Consider the following 20,961-nt stretch of genomic DNA (forward strand, 5'->3'; position numbering starts at 1 on the left):
TAGCAATACAGTGGGAAAGCCATCATCATACCTTCTTTCTCAAAGATGAGGTTAATAATCCAACATCATAATGCCTTGTGAAAATTCTAGGAATACTTGGATTATTAAGCAATTTCCATAATTACTGGACTTTTCATGGGTCCTGAGTTCCCAGGTGAACCAAGTTTGGAAAAGTCTTGTTAATAAGTTTATTATTAATAAATAGGTAACTTTTAACTTACCACACCTAGTTTTACAGACATGGTTAGCGTGCCTGGAAGCTCCTAGCTGATACCCTGAGATCCTGCAGGCAATGATTACTTCATAGAGGTAACTTTTTTCTCTAGAGAGCCAGGATTCATTATATTTTAATAATTTGTCTTTCTGAAAATAAAATGGTAGTGATTTTTTCCTTAGTGAAAATAACCTGAAGTTGGGCAAAAATAAATCCTAACTGTTCATTAATTAGAGAATAGTTGCATAAATTATCTTTATCTGTATTATTTTTAATGTAATCTCGTGCCAGTATTAATATAAAAACTAGAAAGACAAGGCTGATACATGGAAGATTAGCATAAAATAATGGTAAGAGAAAAGAGCAGAACACAGTATTTTCCTTACTTTAAGGTTAAAATCCCTGCCATGGCCCCTGAGTAGGGACTCTAGTTGTGTAGCTGTTTTGAATTCAGGTTGATCAATGGATGTTCTTCATTTGTTGAATGGACTGCCAAGGTGGTGTGCTGTTGGGGATTTTATTTCCATAAGAAGTTGAATAGCTGTCCCAGAAAAGCAATGGTTGGACATAAGGAGTTCACAGTTGCTTCCAATCTCTGAACCTCACAGTAAATATGGACATGGGAGGATGGAGGGGCAAAGGGATTTGCATGGATGTTGCCATGGAGATGTTTACCAGATTGACGTGATGGAGAGTCATGACACACAGGCTTTGTGTAGAGACACTGATGAAAGTTTGGGAAAGATGTTGGGGTAGGAATGGGAGGGCAAGTGCGGGGGTGATGGTGGAGTCAGTTTTGAGCACAGTATTTAACAACCACCACTTGGTAGTTTCTTCAAACACAACTTCTTCTATAGCCTTTTTTTTCTCATTCCCAGGCACTTGTGCCAAATTTGGAGTAAAATTAAAAACTAAAATGAAGTCAGTGAATGAGCTGAACAATGACTCTGTGTGTGTGTGTGTGTGTGTGTAACATAAAGAAGATAAAAACTTCCTGTTCTGTGTTGGGAGTTTTAATCATGTCAAAAGGAAAACCATTTTTCTTATTCAGAGTGATAATGGTTTGTATAAAAGTGAGGCTGGAATCACACCTGTCACAGGGACCCCAGCTATGGGCAGAACAGATGGAATTAGACAGGAGAGAGAGAGAGAGAGAGAAGCATAATGCCATTTGGAAGCACATGGCTCCAGAACTAAATGGGAGAAAACTCATCTCTCCGCTGCATCTTCAGTGTGTATATTCCTTCCACATGGTCTGGGGAAACATGAGTTATATAAACATGTGAAATGTGCACAAAAGAAGATGCTGAATAGGACTTTTCTCAAAGTCCTGGAACCAGTGACAGGACTTTGAAATTGGAGACTATACTTCATTTATTAAAACCTTGGGATTTAGAGCAAGACTGCATGGGTTTGAATCCTGGTTGTCCTACCTCCTGGCCTTTCATCTTCAAGGGATTCCGTGAACTTTGTGCTTTAGTTTCTTCATCTGGGAAATGTGGTGGTTGTGAGGATTAAATGAACTAATACATATAAGAGGATCAGAACTGTTTTTGGCACATAAAGTGTAGCTGTGAGGATGGCAATAATGATTGTGATGATGATAATGATTAAGGCTCAAAACTGAATCAAAGGAAGCCAGTTTATGATCCATATTTTAAAGAAAATGCTCAACAATTGGATCGAGGCATCTCTAGACCTCTTTTAGAGCCGGGTAAGCTCCAGGGAACACCTCAAGATGCTTTGCCTTCTCTTACAGATATAGTAGGTATCACGGTAGGGTAATTCTGGGTACTGTAACAGAATGCAGAATAGGTAAAACACAATTGTATTTTTTCCCCCCTGCACACATGAGATCTATGTGTGCTCTTGGTCAGAAGGTGGCTTTCCTCTGGGCAGGCACTGAGGAACCAAAGTTCCTTGTGTGCTATATTCTGACCAACCATCTCAGGGCACAACAGCCCTGTGCATCAAACAGACAGAATGAGGAAGAGAAACAGGAAGTCACTAGCTTCTTAAAAACCTAGGCCTGGAGGTGAGGCCTGACCTCCACTGTCTTTCCTTGGTAAGACTGCAACACATAGTCCCACCCGCATGCCAGTGGGGTGGGTCACGTAGTCTCCAACTGAGGTCGTGGTCTCCCAGAGACACGGGAGGGGGTGTATGTGACTTTATAGACAGCTAGCTCTCCTTTCAAGAAGGGGAGACTGACAGAGGTCAAATGGCAAGAAGGGGACACGAGGCATCTCATTCTTGACTAAATGTTTATTGAGCTGCTGAATTGGTGGAGCCACCCTGGCTTGACCCCTGAGACAGAAGAAGGTGGGGAAGATCTTAGGAGATGTTGGTGTGTGTGTGCTTCGTGGTTTCATCAGGCAGAAGCCTCACCAGGGCAGCTGAATCATAAAGTGTGAGGCAACCCTGACTTTGAATACATGGGAGGAAAATGGGGACAGGCTCTCAGTCTATCAGAGGACCCACCCGAGGACCCTGAAGCTCTCCAGAAAGGTACATAAAGTTAGGATATGGAGCTCTTCAGGTCCGGCAAGAGGATGCCCCACTCAGAGAGGTGTTGAAGGCGAGGATCCCTGGTGTAGCCAAAAGGTAGATGTGGTTGACCCTCTTGGAGGGTTCCTCAGCCAAAAAGAGGGTCAAGGTGAACAGAAAAGTGTCATTGAAAAACCACACACAACCCCTATTCAGAGACCATCATAGTGGTGGAGACCCCCAAGGAGTTGATTTCAGGGTTATCTTCTCCCATCAACAGGTAACCCGTGATGTCAGACCCCAATCTCTCTTCTGTTCCATCTTCCTACAGGATGGCTCATAGGAAGAGGGATGGGAGGAAGGAAAGGACAGACCATGCCTCTTAAGGACTATAAGTCCCCAGGCTAAAGATAAAGCCTGAACTGGGGGGGGGGGGAGGGAAGGAAAATATGAGAGCAGAATTTAATATGAGAATAATTTAATGAGGCTGAATTCAATATTCAGATATTGAATGAGCATCTGAAAGAGACCAGGAAGCTACGGGGCCTTCCGAGATAGTAAGGGACTGAAAAAGAAAATCCCGCAGTTTATGGTTAAATACAGCGATCGGGGAAAATAAGCAACCTCTTTTATGTATCCTGTTCAAGATCGGCCTGTTGGGTGAATTGGTTTCCTAAACACATAGATGACAAGAGCTGGAGGTGGTGTGGAAGACACCACTTTCCCTCTGGAATTCATTTGTACTGATGGGATCTTGGGGGTGCATCAGTGGGCTCATATCTGCCAACATGTGTTTACCGTGAGGAGGAAGTAGACTGCGTGCCTGTTAAGTTTGTATTTTCAGAGCCCAAATACTGTGGGGCAGAGAGGGGAGGAGGGAGAAATGGAGGAAGGGGCTATTTCTCTCCTTCCAGGTGGCCTTGAGGATGGTACGATTGGCAGAGAACTGCCCTCTGCAGCAGCAAAGACCAGGGAGAATCTTGGGACTTTAAATATTTAGGGGGAACATTTTAGGAACCAGGAACTCCTGCATGAGCAGATGGAACTTTAGAGCGAATGAAAATCAGTTCAATGGTTTAAATGTTCTCATTTGTATCTACAAACTGGGGAGGCCAGAAGACCATGGAGGAAATAATGCACCCAGTATTTCAAGGATGAATAATTAAGATGAATATTTATTCATTCAGCCATTTGTATTCAAAAATATGTAGTGAATACTTTCTGTGTGTCATGCAGTATGCTAGATGCTGGGCATACAATGGAGACTGGAGTATCTAAGCTCTGAGGGGCTGAATTTGCAAAAACAAACAGAGAGAGCTTTAAAACGGGTGCCTAATCTGGTCTGCGGGTGGAAGAGAATGAGCGGGAAGTGACACAAAAGGTCAGTGTGTGAAGATAATGGGAAACAGGGTTCTTCATGTTTAAAAATTCCTTTAATGTTGCTTTAATACTCTTTTCATAATAAATAATAATCATAAAAGGAAAGAAATGAAAATCTTGGCACAGTGAACCAAATGGATAATTGCTCTGGTGTTTTTCCTTAGGGTCCAAGTAAATTAAAAATCATTTGACTCTGATGAAAGGTCTCCATCACCTCATTTCTTCTTTCCCTGCTGAAGCTGGAGAGCATCTGCATCTTCCCACTTCCTCTCCATTCCATTCACGCTGGATCCTGTCACATCTGGCTCATTCCCCCTTGAAACAAGTCATGGTAAAGATTTCCCCTTGGTCTTTTGAAGTTTCAAAAGCCTTCAGTAGTTTCAGAGGAAGACTATTAAAGTTATAGATTGCCCTTCTTTGTTCCATTCTGAAAAGTTAGGGAAAGAGAGCTGTAGTGGCTTTTAGAGAGCAAATCAAGTTGTCACCTGAGGATGGCAAAAGCCAGGAGTGTTTTGAAAGCAAATGAAGAGTCTCTCATGATCCTCAGGTAAAGCCTGAGAAAGTCGATTTAGATGCCCAAGCGGGTCAGGGAAGAGGCTGAACAGGCTCTGACATAGGAATGTAAGCTAAGCATGAATTAGAGCACCCTCACTTCATACCTCTCCCCCCACCCCCAACACCTGCACAGGAACTCAAGAGATACACGTTCTAAAAGAGACTGAATCCTTCTAACCAGGCTGTGAACAGAGTATTGGCTAAAAATGTAAAATCATTAATGCATTTAGACTTTAACAGAAACACTTGAGAGGCTAGTGACATAACATTTTTCTTTGGAAAATAAGGGTTTTCTGTAGCTTCAGTGTCACACCATGAGCAGTCCACCCTCAAGGAGGCAAGTGAGATTCAACTCCGTTCATGATCCAGACGGCCGCCAGTCACGGTCGTATAAAACCCAAGTATTCAGGACAGATGAGGCGCGTTCTCATGGACTCATCTGAGTGCTTGGATTGAGAAAGCCCTCAAAGATGTGAGCAAACCCCGGCCGACTTCCATCCAGGGCAGGTCTGAGTTCCGGACAGAGGCTGTCACTAGGGAAGTGGGACTCTTGACCACGATTTCAAAGCGTGGGGTGAAGAAGTGAAAGAAGAACAGATGGGGAAGGGAGCCCAGCAAGCTAGTCTCCCTCCCTCCATGGAGACTGGATGAAACAAATGCACGTAGCTGTAGGATACACACTCGCTGACTACAGCACAATTATTCTGCTGTCTTATAAACACTTTTTCCCCCTGAACTGGCTCTAGGGTAAAATAAAATTTTCACCCTCTTCTCAGTTTCCATTTAATAACCCAAAATGAAATGATTACAGGAAAGAGCTATATGTTTTATAGAAAAGTTGCTGTGGTTGTGTGCTAGGCAGGAGGTCCTTGCTTAGGATACATACTGGTTTGAAAATATGGTACCACATAGGTCAGCAAGGAGAGAACTAATTAAAACATATAAAAAAATCTTTTCTAAAAGCCAATAGAAATACACATGCATATGCACAACAATTGACTTCCCCAGACCCTTAATGCAGTGTTTAAAATAGAGGAATTTTTACATGATGCTTTTCACTTAACATTAAATTAACAAGGACATTTTCTCATCTTACCCTTGAGTACTTTTCCCGCGTGTCTGCTTCACACCTGATATACAGTAGCAAGCATGGGCTTGGTGTAGTGGGTCGGATGGTGTGTGGGAACTTGCCAAGATATGTCTGTTAATGACGTTATTCATCCAGTTGTTAGAAACTGTTGGGGGTCTTGTGAAGTAAGACAGAGATCGACAGATGCAAATCCAAAAGACTGGCAAAGTGAAAGGCTGTGCTTTATGAGAGAGAAACAGCCCTGCTAATTGACCCTCAGAGAGTCCTGCCCACCTCATGGGCAGTGCTGGACCCAGGAGGCTCTCCCAGCTGTGGGTCCTACCAGCTAAGACCCCTTACGGTTCAAGGAGCTTTGCCTCCCTCAGTGGTGGAACTGAGCTGAACAAGCCAGATTTGTTTTTAAATTCCCAACCTGATAAATTTATTCTACTTGCCCCGGAGAAAAGGGAGTGAAAGCAAGGGAGGAGTCAGGAAGGTTTAGGGAAAATCCCTCTTCAGAGAAACCAGACCAGCTGAGAAAATGTGTTTGTCTCGAGTGGAAATGACTTCTTAATCCTATCAGATTTTTTCACTCAACACTCATGGTGGGGGCAGCACATGGTTCAAGGTGACTTTGAGGGACTACACAAAAATTTAAGTCGTGTAATGCAACGCCACGGATAGCATTGTTTTGTATTGCTTTGAATCCTAATGTTTTCTTTTGAGTCCCAGGCCCGGAGCCGCGCTAATATGCTTGGGGTTGTTAAGCTTATTATAAACTGACTGCCTGGTACAAATGCAGACAAATAAGCTACTTATTTGTCTTTATCATCATACGTGGCTTTAAATGGTTCGGGTCCACAAATAAATCCATGACACCTTGTCTCACTCGACAGATGTTTGTCCAAATACATCACTTACATCACCGTTCAGAATGTTACACCCCAGATTTTATTCTAAACACAAATGAAAGATGTTTCTGAGTTCTTAGAAGCACAGGAATGTGGTATTCTTAGCAGACACAAACATTAAAATGCCTTCAGGCACTTCTGTTTCTGTCACGACGTAAACCAAAACCAGTGTATCTACGTGTATATACACACACCAGCACACACATATAGGCTGTGAATTGTAGCGTCTACTATGAGGCTCAAATGGGTTATGAATGCTCCAAATTGAAGCTATTTTTAGTATGAAAAGCAATGAGAGATCTAAAAGTTAACATGTCTCCCTGCCAAATCAAGAAATTATATATTTTATGTTTTATTTTTATTTTTTAATTTTTTTATTGAAGTGTGGTTAATTTACAATGTTAGTTTCAGGTGTACAGCAAAATGATGCAGTTATACATGTACATGCATATATGTTTTCTTTTCAGATTCTTTTCCATTATATGTTATTGCAACATATTGAATCCTTGTGCTATACAGTAGGTCCTGGTTGTTTATCTATTTTATGTATAGTAATGTGTGTCTGTTAACCCCCAACCCCTAATTTATTACCCCCTGCCCTTTCCTCTTTGATAGCCAGAGTTTGTTTTCTATGTCTATGAGTGTGTTTTGGGTTTGTAAATAGATTTTTATCATTTTTTTTAAGATTCCACATATAAGTGATATCATATGATTGATATATATTGTTTTTATATATAAAACCTACAAATCTTAGTTTTCAAAATGATATCGAAGAAACAAACATGACTGTGTACAAATATGTTAGATGTTACCACTCACTTCCTTCCGACTTCTAGTGAACAATTTTAATGTTAATTTTTAAATTTTTAGTTTTGTTTGTTAGGGGGAAGTAACTGGGTTTATTTATTTATTTATTTATTTATTTATTTATCTATCTATCTATCTATTTATTTATTTATTTATTTATTTATTTATTTATTTATTTATTTATTTATTTAATGGAGGTACTGGGAATTGAACCGGGGACTTTGTGCACGCTAACCATGTGCTCTACCACTGAGCTATACCTTTCCCTCCTAGTGAACAATTTTAAAACAAAAGCAGTGGGGACTTTAAATGAAACCCTATGAACCAGGAGTCTTAGCGTTCAGTGATTTGGTGGCTGCTAAAAAATATCTTACCATTTTAAGGGGGAAATTTGTTCTTGGCTGAGATCTGGGGGTACATGCAGTGGTTGAGGATGGTTGACCGGAATTCCAAAATAAAAGTGTATATTTATAGGAAACACAATACTGCCTATCCAGGCTGGCCTGTAGTTGGGGCTGGTTCCTCTTCGTTTCTAGAAAGGTGCAAGGGTGCCCTCTTGGGCCCTGCTGAAAAAATTTTCCTCACACTTGCGTGAATTCTCTGGGCCCTCAAGTCAGGCACCTCAAAGGCCAACGACAAGGTTTTAGCAGCAGGCACGGGGCCTGAGCGGTGACAGCAGCTGCACCGACTGAACTGAAGTCAGGTTTGCCAGGAACTGCCAGCCCCTCTTCCAACTGCCCCAGGGCCCTTTCTAACAATGTGAGCCTTTATCAGGCTGGCCCGCCCAGCCCCTCAACCAGAACAGCTGTTTCAGAGACAGGCTGCTTATATTTTGACTTTCTTGGCACTAACAACAATAATATTCCTTAGCTAATCCACATAATGCCATGTCTCAAAGTGCCTTCAAATGAACATGGTGTAATTGTCGCTTTAGCCGTAAAAACTGCAGAATCTGAGGGTTGGAGGAACATTACAGATTATGTAATTTAACCTATTTGTTCTATCAAAGTGGAAATGGAGGTTGGGATTCATGGAACATCATTCAAAAAAACCACAAAATTTGAATCTAGTTTTCCTGAATTCTGGTTGAATTAAGTTTCTGTTACCTAATGTTTACAACAAATACATGAATAAGTCAGGATAGGTGTTCTTTCTTTCTTTTTAATTTTAAAATTTTATTTATCTACTTATTTTTGAAGTATAGTCAGTTGACAATGTTGTGTCAATGTCTGGTGTACAGCACAATGCTTCAGTCATGCATGAACATGCATACATTCTTCTTTAGATTCTTTTTCATTATTGGTTACTACAAGGTATTTAATATAATTCTCTGTGCTATACAGAAGAAACCTATTTATGTATATTTTATATATAGCAGTTACTATCTACAAATCCTAAACTCCCAATTTATCCCTTCTTACCCCGTTTCTCCTCTGATAACCATAGTTTGTTTTCTATGTCTATGAATCTGTTTCTGTTTCATAGGTAAGTTAACTAGTATCTTTTTCTTTCATTTTTAAGATTCCACAAATAAGTGATATCATATGGTATTTTTCTTTCTCTTTCTGGCTTACTTCACTTAGAATGATGATCTCCAGGCCCATCCATGTTGCTGCAAATGGCATTGTTTTATTTTTTATGGCTGAGTAGTATTCCATTGTGTATATATATATATACATATATATATATATATATATATATATATATATATATATATATATATATATATATATATATATAAATTATGGAGGTTAAGTGGTTTCTCTGAGATCACCTGATTAAGTAGGGACAGAGCTAGAAAGGAACCTGGTATCTTGCCTTCAGTTGGGATTTTGTTTTTTCAACAACACATAAACATGAACTCAAACTCAGAAACTGAGACACAAGTCTGCCACTCACCAGTTAGTCTACTATTAATCAAACTTTCATGTGTCAGGTGTTTTCCTAGTCACAAGGGATACTGCAGAACAGGACATAGTCTATAACATCCCAGGTGTGGGGCCAGCCTCTGAGGTAGGACCCCCCCCCCCCAATGACTTTTGCCTCCTGGGATCCATGTCCTTGTCCAGTTCCTTCTCGCGCAGGGATGACTTATGTAATCAATAGTACATTGCTGGATGACCGAGTGTTATCTCTAAGTCTAGGTCATAAAACACACCATGGTTTCCATCTTGTTCTCTTTGGGATCACTTACTCCTGGACAATCTCGCTGCCATATTGGACGGACATCCCTGCAGTCCTGTGGAGAAGTCCATGTATAGGAACCAAGCCCTCTGCCTGGTAACCAGCAAAAGCCTGCCAGTCATGTGTGTCAGCTGCCTTGAAAGCAGGTCCTCCAGCCCCAGTCAGGCCTTCGGATGACTGCAGCCCTGGCCAACATTTACCTGCAGCCTCACCTGGACTCTGAGCCAGAATCATCTAGTGAATGTGTTCCCAAACTCCTAACTCATAAAGACCATGTGAGAGAATAAATGCTTGTTGGACTTCAAGTTGCTAAGTTTGGGGTAATCTATCATTCAGCAACTGAGAGCATATATATGGAGAGAGAAAATAAACTCCTACACTAATAAACAGAATAATTTCAAAGATGGTGTGACAAAGAAGATAAAATAGGACAGTATGAGAGAGGATGGTAGAAGAGCTGCTTTGTTAAGGGTGAGAGGGATGATCCCTCTGAGGAAGGAACAGTTGAGTTGAGACATCACTGTTTATAAACAGACGACCGTGGAGGGGGGGGGAAAGAAACCCACAAAGAAGCAGCGGTAGGAGCAGAGGCCCTGAGCCAGGAAAAAAAGGACAGGAAGGAAGCCAGTCTGGCTAGAGTGCAGTGAATTAGGGAGAGAGCTGAGGGAGATGATGTAAGGGGTATAGGCAGGGCCAAGTCCCCCAAAGCCTCAGAGGTCACGGGAAGCCACTGAGGATTTGCAGACGGAAGAGACCCAGGATCTGAGTCACACTTTAGAAAGCTCACCCTGGCTGCTGTGTGGACCCTGGACAGTCACAGGGAGAGAATACAGCCAGGAATGCAGGTTAGAGGCTATGGCAGTGGTTCTGAAAAGAGATGGCCACTACTAGGGTGGTGGTGGCAGAAAAGTGGGCAGACTTGGGACGCATTTTGAAGGTAGGCAGGTGAGGCTTGCTGACGGGCTGGGTTTGGAGTGTGTAGGAAAGTGGACTCAAGGATAACCCAGAGCCCTGAGCCCTATGGTTGAGAAACCACCCTTGACTTCAGTTTTGGTTTTTGTGTTTTTTTAATCTGAAAAGAAATAAGAAAGAAAAGTAAAGGTAATAGCCAAATCTATCCTTGTGAAATGACACACTCTGTTGGAAATTTCTTGAAAAAGTATTCAGCACTCTGTAGCTTAATCCCCTTATTAATCACCTCACTCAAGTTCATGAGAACTTTTCTGCTGGAGAAAGGCAGTAAAGGCAGACACAGGTGATTCAGGAGGGGTCCCTGCTAAGACGTGAAGTATGCAAAGTACATCTTTCCTAGGGCAGTAGACTAGTGGGGTCTTGAGTCCCACCTCGAGCCGTAATCCTTAGAGGAGAAAGTAATTTTCAGAGAAAGAAGTCTATTTAGGGTTGCCTAATTATAGAGGGGCTCTTTTATTTATTTTTTATTTTTTTTCTATTGAGATATAGTCAGTTTACAATGTGTCAATTTCTGATGTAGAGCACAATTTTGCAGTCATACATGAATATACATATATTCATTTTCATATTCTTTTTCACCATGGACTACTACATGATCTTGTATATATTTCCCTATGCTATACAGTATAAACTTGTTTATCTATTCTATATACACCTGACAATATCTACAAATCTTGAACTCCCAGTCTGTCCTTTCCCACCCCTCTCCCCTCCGGCAACCACAAGTTTTTATTCTATGCCTGTGAGTCTGTTTCTGTTTTATATTTAAATTCATTTGTCTTCTTCTTTTTTTTTTCTTTTAGATTCCACATATGAGTGATCTCATATGGTATTTGTCTTTCTCTTTCTGGCTTACTTCACTTAGAATAACATTCTCCAAGGACATCCATGTTGCTGTAAATGGCATTATGTTGTCGTTTTTATGGCTGAGTAGTATTCCATTGTATAAATATACCACAACTTTTTTATCCAATCATCTGTTGATGGTCATTTAGGTTGTTTCCACGTTTTGGCTATTGTAAATAGTGCTGCTATGAACATTGGGGGGGGGGCAGGTGTCATTTTGAAGTAGGATTACTTTTGCATATATGCCCAGGAGTGGGATTGCTGGATCATATGTTAAGTCTATCTTTAGCTTTTTGAGGCATCTCCATACTGTTTTCCACAATAGCTGCACCAAGCTGCATTCCCACCAACACTGTAGGAGAGCTGAGGGGCTCTTTTCTTTCTCTGAAGATTTTGTATTTTATGTGGACTTCAAGATTTCCTGGGCATCGGTTATAGTTGCTACTTCATGAAAACAACAGGAAAAAGCAGCTTTTTTCTTTCCACCTAGGAAGTTTGGTTCTTATAAATAGCAAAATCAGAAGGCAGTTTTCACTCTGGTACAATCCAGCCTTGTGCTGAGGAATTAGGCACCTATTTTTAATGCCAGTATGTATTGCTAAGGATAACATCATGATTCGGAAATGATAAGGCACACAAATATGTGTACTATTGCTGTTGGGGAAATGAATAAACAATTCTATTACACTGTATCCCACAAGGCAAAGACCATCATGGGTCACTGGAGCCACACTCTGTTCCAGTCCCGTGGTTCACTCTCCATCAGCTGCTCTCCCCCTCTGCTCACTCACACACACAGACCCCAGTTCCTAAGCAGACAGTTAAGCATGTTTTCTAAAACAGGATGAAAATTCAAACACCGAACAGATGTGAATAAAAAGAAGAGGGTAGTTTAAAAATATTCCCGTTGCTATCAGCAATTATTTTGTCTCATGACTGGCATGTGGCTATCGGTGTAGAATATGATTAAGGCTGGTTTGATGACTGTGGGGGCTGGGACAATGGCAGATTTCCCATTTTCAGTCTGTAAGACTGTTTACTGAAATTTCATTATGCTTTTTAGACTATATTTTAAAGAAAGTGTCAATTTCAAGTAGAAAGTCACTTAGGTTACAGAATGATTTTGTTCCACATGTTCCTGTAGATGCAGCCATACACAAACTGTTACAGAAGTTGCTTTTTAAGATACTCTTTTTTGAAATCTTAAATCTGAAAATAACATATTGCTGTCTTTGCTGATGTAAAAATTTCTTCTTGAACAGCAGTCAACCCGTTTAAATTGAATAATTAGAAACTGATTTTTCTTTCATGTGGTACTATGTTATTTAAACATTACCATTAGATTACTGGAAAATGAGAAAACATAAATGTACTCCAGCAAATTGATTGCTTATGCCAATGATTTGATAATTCAGAGTAATGTTTTTTAAAAAGTAAAAAAGGAAAAGATAATTCAGGGTAATATAAGGAGACTTGATGGGTGGAAATAGTCTTTCCAAGTACAACATCTTTATGAATAGGGACAGTTTCATAAGGAGTCCATCCAAATGAAATGCCAACCAAGTCAAGGCTAAGACAAATATGGTGATAGATGGAGAAGAGGGAAGTGACCACTGCATTTGAAATAAAAAATGATCTTAACAGAAGGCTGGAATCAGAAAGCCCAACAACTCCCATTAACTGTAGATGACACTGGGCCATGCATGCGTCTAACTTACATGAAAAGTAAAACTCATGCAATAGAGATGTATTAGCCAGAGTTCTTAGGAAAAACAGAAACAATAGGATGTGTGTACAGAGAAAGATTTATTTTAAGGAGTTGGTTCGATGCGATTGTGGAGGCTGGCAAGTCCAAATTCTGCAGGGTAGGCTAGCAGGCTGGAGACCCAGAAAGTTGATGTTGCAGTTGGAGTCTGAAGGCCATCTTCTGGAAGAATCTCTCCTTCCTTGGGAGAGGCCAGACTTTTCCTTAAGGTCTTTCACTGGCCAAGATTCACCCATATTATGGAGAGTAACCCATTTACTCAAAGTCTACTGATTTAAATGTTAATCTCATGTAAAAAACACCTTCCCAGTAACATCCAGACATGTTTGACCAACTATCTGGGTACTGTGGCCTAGCCAAGTTGACACAGAAATACATCCTTCACAAGAACATAGTAAATCAGTCACTCCCATGCAATGACCGTGAGTACACACTAACTTCAACAATTTTGGAAAATAACCATTTTATTAAGAGCTTCAAAATGTTTATGGTCATTTTTTAAACCAAAGAATTACATTTCTACCTTATGGAAATGACTCTAAATGCAGACACATGGAGCAAAAACTGTAGAAGAAAAAGATTGATATATGCGACATGCTAAATTAAAAAAAAAATTTTTGTGGCATGAGACCTCATAAATAAAGTCAAAAACAAGCTATCAACCAGGAAAGATATTTGAAACAATTGCAGAGGATAAAAGATTAGTAGTCAAAATATATAGACTGCTGCACTCCCACAGTCAACAAGAAAAAGATTTAAAACACAACTGAAAAAGAAGCAAAGATTACCACGGCAGTTCTTGGATGAAGACACCTGAATGGCTGGTAATCATGTGAAAAGTTGTTAAGCTTAACCTGTAGAGATAAGCAACTTACAAAAAGATTCACTTTTCGAACTATCAGAAAGACCAAAATTAAGAGTTTAATAATGCCAACAGTCGATGAACACATATATTGGTGTAGCTACATTGGAGAACATTTGCCTATACTGAGAAAAACTGAAGACGTATATACCTTAAAAGCCTAAAATTCCTTTCAGGTATACATAATCTTAGTGAAATTCCAACGCATGAACATACATATGCACGAGAAATAGCTATTGTTTGTAATGTTGTTTATAAATGCAAAAAGCACAGACATTTAAATATCCATCAGCAGAAAAAAGATGCAAATTGATATAGTCAGAGAATAGAATACTGCATGGCTATTTAAATAAATAAACTCGATTTACATTTATCAGCATGGATTTATCCTGAAAACATGTCAGGTGAAAAAAAGCAAGTAACAAAATTATGTGTGTAGTATGATTTCCTTTATGCCAAATTTAAATGCATTTAGTTGAGAGAGTCAGCTATAGGAGTAAGAAATCATAATACCATATGATATATGTGTGCATATGGGGTAAATTTATTTCTTAAAACATGGGGTGAAAAGATATCCTTCAACCTTGGAATGTTGTTCACCTGGACGAAGATTGGGAGGGAAATAGACATCTGTGTGTGTGGCCATGTGCGTGTGTGCGCGCACGTGCGTGTGGCAAAATGACATTTTAAGAATGTGCAACACCGAAAGTGAATTCTAATGTGAAATATAGACTCTGGGTGACAATGATACATCAATGTAGTTTCATCGATTGTACTAAATATATCACTGTGGTTGGGCCATGTTGACGGGGGTCGAATGGGGTGGGGATGAAGTTTATAGGAACTCTCTGTACTTTCTGCTCAATCTTGCTGTAAACCTAAAACTGCTGTAAAACTGAAGTTTATTCATTAAAAATGTATGTTAAATCTAGGGTAGCTACATTTTAAAAGTTATTCATTGGACTTTAATGAACGTTTGAAAAAAACCTGATAATGATAAAGTGCAGTGTAACAGCTCTAGGTCATTTCAAAACTTTTATTTCATGTGTGTGCATTACTGTTATATTAAATATGAATATAACTTGGAAAATCATTTACTTCTCAAAAAGCTGAGGATAAATTCTAAGTGTTATTTCTTGAGGCTGGGACATGTTAGATGATATATACACACCTGTTTATCATATCCACATATAGGCATATTTTAGTTTCAGGAACTTACTTTTTTATTGCAATGAAATATTAAAATTTAAAGTTTTTAGGTCAAGTGTGAATAGTGTACATGTCCAGTTTTTGCTTGGTAGTCTTTATAAAAAAAACATCATTTCTTAAACTTTTCATTCTTATTTTCCAGCCCTTATGGAATTTTGCCCTTTATCCCCAAACTCGAGTCACAATTTCTTTCTTGCTAGCTGAACAGGCAACTCAGGATGAAGTTAAAATTATACATAATTGTTAAGAAAAAGCACATTTCCTTTTTGCTCCTGCCAGAAAAGTCAGCTGTTGGACGGGACGATTTCAGGATGCCCAGTTCAGGAATTCTCATGTTTGCCTGCATAGTAGAACCACCTGAGGGTCTTTAAAAATCCTCAGGTCTAGGTCCACTTCATAGCAGAAAAATCTAAGAATGGGACCCAGGCTTCAGTTTTTGTTTTTAACTTTCTAGTTATGCAACCCCAAAATCTCTCTCTCTCTTTTTTCTCTCTCTCTTTTTTCTCTCTCCCTTTCTTTCTCTCTCCCTTTCTCTCTCCCTCTCTTTCTTTCTTTCTTCCTTTCCCCTCCCTCCCTCCCTCTCTCTTTTTTCCTTCCTTCCTCCCTTTCTTTCCTTCTTTCCTTCTTTCTTCCTTCCTTCCTTCCTTTCTTTCTTCCTTTCTTCCTTTCTCCCTTTCTCCCTTTCTCTCTTTCCTTCTCTTTCTCTCTTACGGAGGTACTGGGGATTGAATCCAGGATCTTGTGCATGCTAAGCCCTTGCTCTAAAACTGAGCTATACCCACCTCCTTTTCTTTTAACTTTTTTTGCCACCCCCCTCCCCAAATCTCTTGGTACTATAATTCAAAACCATACTTTTTTCCTTTCTTTTTGGATTAGATACAGTCTGTGAGATTTACTATGAGATCCCCATAGAAGCTAGGCTCTGGCCTAAAACTGGTACGGTCTTCATAGCTTTGCATCTTCAAGGAGGATCCTGGTCCTTAGCGGGACCCATCATTTTGTCCAATTTGTCATGTGTATGCCACTGGAGTTATGTATTCTCTTTGTTGCTAATGGCAACAGCACCGACTGTTTTAAATTTTGGCTAAAAATAATGTCACAAAAATAGAGTATTTTGAAAAGACTCAAAAATACACACCCACAGGGGCTTTTAAGAACGACCAGTCCCAGGGGGAGGGTATAGCTCAGTGGTAGAGTGCATGTCTAGCACACGCGTGGCTCTGGGTTCAATCCCTTGTACTTCCATTTAAAAAAATTAAACAAATAAATAAACCTAATTATCTACCCCCTTCCCCCCTAAAAGAAAAAAAGAATAACTGGTTCCTAGATATAACAGAAAAAAAAAAATTCAACTAAAGAACTTAATGGACTTAAATACTGGGTAATATTTATGACTATTTGTAAATATAATATTCAAAACTTTCATTGAACTTTTCATCATTTCCTGGATGTCAGGCCTTAAATTTCCCATCACAAATGATATTTTTGTTTTATGCATAAAGCAGTAAAACCTGAGGAGGGGATGACTGGGACACTTCAAAAGGCAAACAGTCCCTGGTGCATAATGTGTTTCACGCAAGCCTAGTTACTACTGTTGGATATTATAATTCAATTTCAGAAACTGCTGAGAGACTATAATCTTATTCAGAATGTTCAACTTAATGTTTATAGAGTTGTATGTCCCCCAGGATATACACAGCTGCCATGCCAGGCACTGAAATATAAAATTGCACCTGTGGTATAATGAGGTGCTTTATATAGGACCTATCATTTTCCGAAACCGATCTTGCAAATAATCATCACAAATTTAAAGGGCCTGAAAGGTGGACTAGACACATGTGGTGGTGGAACATGCAACTACCTGCGGGGTATAAATTAAGCAATACTGGAAAGCCATCCTGCCTTCATTCCTCTAGTCATTTGTTTACTGATATTGTATCTATTAAGTATCTATTTCACACCATATTCTGTATACTCAAACTATCTCTTTTGCAAACTCACTGACCCTTCTTTGGAAGAAGGCTTGGATCTGTTGGCTTCAGCTAAGAAGAAATTTGATACAGGCTAGTGGAAACCCTTTGTACCTATTTGCATGTTGGCACGAATTTATTTCACAGAAGGTCAGCTGCTATCCAGGAACACGGAGTTCAGGGGTCTGTAAGGAAAAGGCAGGGCTCTTCCGTGACTTGGTTTTCCATTTCTGTAGATATTTCCCTTTTGTGAAAACTCTTCCCCTTTTCTAATATGTCTCACAGTTATAAGTTTTTGCTTCTATTTGCTGTCAATCTTATAAAAAAAGTATTCTATGTGTTTTCTTTCCTTCACTAACAATGAACAATTCACTTTCAAAAACTAATTTATTAGGGGGAGGGCATAGCTCAGTGGTAGAGTGCGTGCTTAGCTCCTGGGTTCAATTTTCAGTACCTCCATCAAATGAATAAATAAAACCTAACCACCTCCCCCAAAACAAAAAACAAACAATCAAAAAATAATTACATAAAAATTTAAAAATTAGTTTATTGATTTTTAAAAAGTAGTATATGGCCACGATTAAAAAGAAATGTCAGCAATAAAGCAAAGTGGGAAAAAAAAACTCACTCCCAACCTTCCACCTCCTTAAAAATCACCATCATACACATTCGAGGAATATCACTCAGGCACAACTTTCCATGCAGAAAACAATAGAAAGATCAATTTTTAAATGTTAGAAAAATTGGATCATGCAATTCATGCTTTCCTCAAGTTAAAGGTATGTATTTTTTCTTATTTCTTATCAGTTTCATCTTGTGCATATCCTTGTGTACAATAAATCCATTCATTAGGTGCACGGCTCCATGAATTTTGACAGTTGCAGACATTCATGCTGAGAAGACTGTGACCATCTGAATCATTACTTTCCTTTATGTAATGTGTCATTTTCTCTGGCCATTTGCAGTATTTTCTTGTTCTCTTTGGTTTTCAGTAGTTTGACCATGATATGCTTTGGTCTGGTTTTCTTCTAATTAATCCCGTTTGAAGCTTACTGAGCCTCTGGAATATGTAAATTTATTATTTTCACCGATTTCTTTAATGCTATCAGGCATAATTTCTACAAATGTTTTGTTCAGCCCCATTCTCTATCTCCTCTCTTTCTGGGACTCCAACAATCAAACTAAAATTAGAGGCCTTTAGAGATCATCCCACAGACCCCCGCAGCTCTATTTTTGATTAGTATAATCTCCCTCTTTCTGTTTTTTTTCCTCCTCCTCTATTGGTTGCCTCGGCAAATCTTTTGAAGCTTTTATTTATTACTCTCGCTCTCTCCTTCTCTCTGTACATGAGGTCCTAGAAGGTCAAAAAGGAGGTAAGAAACCTTATTGTATGAAGAAAGTTTTTACTGGCCAAGTTTACTTTTCATAGTTGCAAAATGCCTTGCACATAAATATTTCTTGATCTGAAAAATTGGAAGTAATTTTTTCCCATCAGCTGTCTTTCATCATGATCCATTTTACTGCATGAGTTGTAATTTCTGCAGGAAATGTGGGGAAAGAGTAAGAAAAGGGACAGGAAGTACAATGATAATGATCACCAAAAGCAAGAGGAAACTTGAGACACTGTGTAGAGAATAAAAGCTTCTTCGGCCACTGGAGTTTCACCTACTTGATTAGCCATTGTGCTTGGGTCAGCCTGATAGCTCCATGAAGGCATTTCACTCAAAACAAAACTCAACAGAACAAACATCAAACCACAGGTCAATGCTTATGTAACTGATATTTTTAAGAACCATAAATTATAACTTGTTTTAAATAACAGTTGCTTTGCTATCCTTATTTTCAATTTCTCTTACACAAAAAGAGCAAACAAACAAATTTTTAAAAATCTATTATTGGAAGTGCATTGTTCGGGTAACACATTGATAAGTTTTATCTTTCAGTTTCTAATCCTTGATAAAACAAGCACACACACACAAAAGACTTTTTTTCTTTGCTGAAGACTGTGTAAAAAATTGTCTAGGATTTTTGGCTGATGATAAATATAGTATCAGTGCCCAGAATAACATGGCATGATAAAAAAAAAAAATCCAACTGCACTGAAGAACTCATACTTAGGTCTAGGGCCACTGCCACATGCGCTCCCACTAAGGACTGCAATCCCATTGGATGCTTAAAAATGGTTATTAATGAATTACAGAGTTTTGAGAAGGAAAGACCATTTGATAAATGTGTGATTAATTTCTCATTTGTAGAAAAGGGAATAAAGTGGCAACGTGTTGCTCCAAGATACAAAGGGAATAAAGTGGCAACGTGTTGCTCCAAAATAAAGTGGCAACGTGTTGCTCCAAGATACAAAGTGCTCTGTGAGCCCTGAAGGATCCTCACAGAGAGAAAGATTTCAGCTCAGTATGACAACCCTGTGGTAGAGCGATGCTGGCCAAACAGTCCATTCCTCCTCCAAATGTGTTTCCTAGTCCTTTTGAATTTAGACAACGCCTGGGTCTTGTTCTGGCCAATGAAACGTGAGCCGAAGAGATAGTGTGACTTCCAGGCTGAGGCAGTAAATGCCCACGACTGTCCAGTCTCTCTCCTCCCCATCAAGAAAATGATCCTTAATGTAGTAGTCACAAAATTCTGTAGTTTGTCAGCCTGCACCCAAGAGTAACTCTATGAGCAGACACTCCTGAAACCACTACCGTTATATCCTCATTTTCCAGTGAAGGACTTGTAGCCACAGATTTGTAGTTCCTTTAAGAAGCAGATTAGTATAAATTGCGTTTCTCAATCATTTTGGATCAAGGAGACTTTTGAAGTATTTTCTTCCTAATCATTGCCTACCATCTCCCACCCCCAACAATAACATTTTAATACCACACATTCAAGGAGAGTTCGATTTTTTGGCTCCCCTTTAAGAATTAATTTCCCGGGGGTGGGAAGCACCTCCATTAAAAATAAACAAACAAAGAAACAAATAAATAAACAAACCTATTACTTCTCCCCAATAAATAAATAAATAAATAAATAAAAATTTAAAATAACTTTTAAAAAGTTTTAAAAAATAATTAATTCCCCTTCCCCCCATTGAGAGCAGTATCGTCTCCACTGAGTGTATCTTGTGTGGTTCAGCAATGGAGTGGACTCCCTTTGAGACAAGCTCCCCAGGACAGGAAGTGTTCACCCAGAGACCAGAAGGGCTTTCTCAGAGATGCTTCAGTGAATGCTTCTAAGCACAGGAAGCTGAACCAGATAGCTTCTTGTGTTCTTTGAAACTCATGTTATGCCTTCTTCCTTGTTCTTGGAACATTTTCCTCTGAATTCTGTCATAAGCCACGTAGTTCTTGATATTTCTACTTTGTATGTTTTCTCCTTCTTTCTGTGCTTCTCAGTTATGAGTCTTGTATGAGGTTTGGTCTTGTCAAGGCTGTTTTTAACTCTGTATGGCATAACTAATTCAATCTCAAGGTTTACTTTTAACACTATTTATATAAGTTTCAGATTTATTACTCCAGCACTGACCCCTCATTTGAACTCCATGTTTGGCTCTCCATCTGAATAAGACATCTCTGCTTAACCAAGCCCAGTTATCTCTCCACGGTGCACCTGATTTAAGGAGCCCTCCACCTGCATGGTCTGACCTAAGCATGGTGTGAGGAGAAAGGGACACATTCCACTGGCCAAAAGTATTTTCAAGATGGTTGAAATTATTTTCTTTTGGTTGTTCAACATA

General features: G+C 39.3%; 1 long non-coding RNA gene across 1 annotated transcript in view; it reads left to right on the top strand.

Moving 5' to 3' along the window:
• The first annotated feature begins 247 nt into the window (after positions 1-247).
• Positions 248-20,961, top strand: part of LOC116154309 (uncharacterized) — a 42,179-nt gene continuing 21,465 nt past the window's right edge. The window contains exon 1 of the long non-coding RNA XR_004138125.2: positions 248-309. This is a non-coding gene — a long non-coding RNA (uncharacterized LOC116154309). The remainder of the gene's footprint in view (positions 310-20,961) is intronic.

This window comes from Camelus dromedarius, chromosome 6, assembly GCF_036321535.1.
Source record: "Camelus dromedarius isolate mCamDro1 chromosome 6, mCamDro1.pat, whole genome shotgun sequence".
NCBI classification, from domain to species: Eukaryota; Metazoa; Chordata; class Mammalia; order Artiodactyla; family Camelidae; genus Camelus; species Camelus dromedarius.